The following is a 4,507-nucleotide window of genomic DNA, read 5'->3' on the forward strand; positions in this document are numbered from 1 at the left end:
ATATCTTCCAAGTAAGCCTTGCATACGCCCCAAGTATGCAAGGTGTAAGGACCATTTTTGCAATAACTTAATACTTTGTGCTAATAATGGAAATACCTGATTGGTTGGGTGTTACAATTGTAGCATGTGTATAATATGTAAACATATATTAAGGAGGGTTACATTTGGGCTAAAACAATATGAGCTTAGGATATGGGCATATGGTGTTGACCTTAACAATAACACCTACAAATGTAGATCATGGCAGGTAATAGGTGTACCATGTCTGCATACAATGTCAATTATATCATACCTCCACAAGTATGTAGAGGATTTTATTGCACCATGGTTCACTACATCCATGTTTGGAAACTGTTACATGGACACTATTAGGCCACATAACGGAAATTCCATGTGGCCTAAACTTAAACACGACAAAGGCATCAATTTTACATATAACTTTTTGTAGTAATGTTACTTACATATCTTTCATACTAGGCAGTTTAAACTCCAAAACAAAACTGATTTAGATATAGAAGTTCAAGTGAACCTAGAAGTATATGTAGATGTGGATGTTCAAGTGAAACCAGAAGCTCAAGGACACATGAGGTTCCCACCTCAACTTAAGATCAATATGAAGTAGCACTACTAGAAAAGAGGCTTTTCTTGACGGACAATGTCTGTCGTAAATGCCTATACATGACAGACAAATGTCTGTCATTGAAAGCCATGTCATAAAAGAAAATGACAGACATTTAGCCTGTCATAAAGATTACGACAAACCTTTATGACCAACAATTATGACATACATGCATGACATTTATTTTTGACATACATTTACGACTGGCTTTGAATGTCATAATTCGTAACATTTTTGTAATTATGACAGACATTTACGACTTCAAATTACGACATGTTCTGTACAACATGATTTTTGACATAGTTTTACGACATACTTTGTATGTCATGGTTTTACATTATATATATATATATATATATATATATATATATATATATATATATATATATATATTACCAAATATTAATCAAACTAAATTACAAATTTATTGTCTAAATTACACGAACTATAGCGTCATTCAAAATTACATTCCAAATTCATCAAAAAGTAATTGTCAAATACATATCACTTGTAAATAAAGTTTATAACATAAGTATCCCAATTTTCATTCACCCTATCATGCAAGCTCGACATATGTATATTCATTCTTCCCTGCAAAACTGAGACAAATTAATATATTAGCAATAAACGAGTAAACAGTTATATATGTAAATATTCTAAAACACTTCAAGTCCATCAATTAACTAATGGATTTACTTACATTAAGTCATTAAGTCAAAATAAAACCTGATATGACAATATAAGGTTTTGGGAAATCATTCCCAAAACTTTCACTGACCTTAGTAAGATGTTGCAGATCACTATTGGGCTCGATTTTTGGAGTTTCTCACAAAGTTACACATTTAATATCATTAGAAAAATACATCTAATGAATTTAAAACGTCTGCAAACATATCATGATTGTTAATGACTTACATCAACTGCCCAATCAGGTAGCTCAATTCATGTAGGTATTACACGTTTTTTTGATATGGGATAAGGCCTTAATGGTCTGTAAAAATATAAGGACATATGAAAAAGATAATTCAGATAAAACTGAGGAATGTGTAAAAAAGAATAGGAAGCTTTGTCAAACAATATAACCTGTCCAATCAAAATGAGGAATTTGTGTTGTTCCAGAATGTCCTTCCCTGATACAATAAAGCCAATCATCACTTGGTGAGGCTATATTACGTTCCCATGGATTGCTTAATCCAACTGATGATAACTTTGCTGTCAAATGAACTTACTTATGAGAGCTCCATCATGCCTTGAAACATTCCTGAGTGCTGTTAAGAGTAACAGTTATGTTAATATGTAACATGGGCATATCTTCAACTACATAGCACAAAAATATGTTTCATGTGAATTCTATATAAACATGCAGTTATAATAAAGTTTGATGTTGACTAAAGTGTATTTTAGGTACTTAAATGGTAAGGTAAAGGTTCGAGAAGTATTTGACTGTGAAAGATGCCTAAACAACGTTTTATATGATAAAGTTTTAGTAAAAATAAGAGATTATAGTTTCATTATTATTATTAATCAAGAAAACTGAAGTACCTGAGTTTGGTGTATGATTCTGAGACTCCATAATAATCAACAAACTCTGTGAGTAACCATTTCCAAGGTTCAACCACCCACAAGTTACTTGTATGGAAACATTGTGCTCACATGGCAGCTTCCAACAGTAAATCATACGCGAGTGTTTCCACCACAGGTCCACACTGTCATTTTAATATAAATTATAAAACAAAAATCAACATTCGTGAACAACTAATTTTATTTAATTATTTCAAACCTTGAGGTGTGTAGTTTCATCAGATGCAATTGTACTGCTGATAGAAAGTTGGACTTTCCCAATCCATTCATTCTCTTCATAATAAATTGGCCACCATTTGATTCTATCATTCTGTTTACAATGAAAAGTGTTTATAATTTTATACTTATAAAAAGCAAAATACTCAACACTTACAAGATTGTCATGTAGGGATGAAACTGGAATATCCGAATGCCTTCATTGAAGTTAACTTTATGGTTTCCTCCCTAAGAATGCAAGATCTAGCAGCTCCTAGAACAAATTAATGATTTTTATCAACCTGAGTATGAAACCTTCGACATGTAGTGCATAGCTTCACGCAAAACTTTCTTTGCAAAATATCGTCTAGATGAATAGTTGACTATAAGACAAACCTACTGCTAAAAATAGTCAAGATGACTCTACCCGGGTAAAATCATTATTATGAGAATGGCCATGTACAGAAGTAGAATATTGGCCCCATCAGAAATCATTTGTTTGGTGCAAAAGCTTTAAAATAAGCCAAAACCAAACAATTAAACAAAAAAAAGATAAATAATGATAATATTCAATGTAGAACAATAGAATTCACTAAAAAGTCGAATTATTTGATCAATGATATTCAACCTATTCAATAAAAAAGTCAAAACATTAAACTGTAAGTCTGTAACTCACCTTGGCATTATATCGAACACCTAGTGGACAAAATTTGCAAGACATATTTATTAGACTAATTCTTTAGCAGGATAAAGCCTTCAAGTGAATCATTCGATATGCCTTTAACCTAATCAATATATCACTAACTACTTATAGCATTTTCATGAAAATTAAAAGTAAAAAAAAATGAAGTAAACGCATAACTAAAAGATTATTGGATGTAGGAACATTCGATATAACCTTACCTTTGTATTTGATCGATCGTTGGAGTATCACTCGACATTTCCTAATTCCAATAAACAAAAAAGAAGTTATTAGTTTGGAGCATTAGGAAAATGAGATTCAATACGTAAGCCAAACCCACAGCAGCGTCACTGCTTCTGCCCACGTCCTTCTTCGGTCTAGTCGACCACCGGAGCTCGCCACTCGAGTGTGATCGGTCTGAAATCACCAAACGAGAAAGAGAAGGCCTCGCTGCCTTCATCTCTTCTCCCTCTTCGCGATCGTTTAGGGCTTCCGGATTAGCCGCTGCGAGCCTTCGCTCTCCTCTCTTCCCCGGTCGAGCCAGACGCCGACGACGGCCACCCTACCGATTGTTGAAGAACCATCAAACCCCTCCCATTTTTCGTGTTTCCTTCGTGTTTTCCCCCTCACTATGGGGTGTTTGGCTTATTTTTTTGGGAGGCAAAAGTCCTTTTGGCAAAAGTTACAAAAAGTCAGGATTTCCTGACTTTTCCAAAAAGTCAGTTTTCCTTATATCAAAAATCCAAAAGTTTCTTTTAAAATGCTTTTACCAAACATCTTTTGCATTTTATCCTTTCCAAAAAGAACTTTTGGGCTCTCAAAAGACAACCCAAACACCCCCTATGATCGTTCATAAGCTCGTCCGTTTGTATGCCCCTTTTCTTTCCCGGTCGTTGAAGTCAAGGGCAATTAAAAGCCCTAAATTTTCCTTAGTTTAGTCTTTTAAACAAATACAGTCCCTCCATGAGATTTCCTTTTATAAAAGCCCTAAAATCATTTTGCATTTATAAAATGAGCAAAATACACCCTCACTTGATCCGGTTATACAAAATGAGTATCAATTAGAGAGAAACGAGTAACGTGGCAAACAGAGGAGCAACGGAGCAAAATAAGATGATCAAAATATAAACAACTAAAAAACAGGGACAAATTATAGCAAGGGAGCAAAGTAATTTGGTCAAAAATATGAAACATAATAAAACAGGGATACATTATAGCAACCGAGCAAAATAAGGTTATCAAAATATCAAAAACCGAAAAACATGGACAAATTATAGAAGGAAGCAAAGTAATGTGTCAAAATATGAAACAAAAGAAGTAAACTGTTCTTAACTGTGTTAGAAATTAAAGTAATATACTAATATATATATATAGGGAAAAGTTCAATAGAGAACCATTATTAATCAAGGAACCAAGGAACCAATCCAAAG

The sequence above is a fragment of the Lactuca virosa genome, chromosome 8 (assembly GCF_052849685.1).
Source record: "Lactuca virosa cultivar CGN04683 chromosome 8, Lactuca_virosa_CGN04683_v6, whole genome shotgun sequence".
NCBI classification, from domain to species: domain Eukaryota; kingdom Viridiplantae; phylum Streptophyta; class Magnoliopsida; order Asterales; family Asteraceae; genus Lactuca; species Lactuca virosa.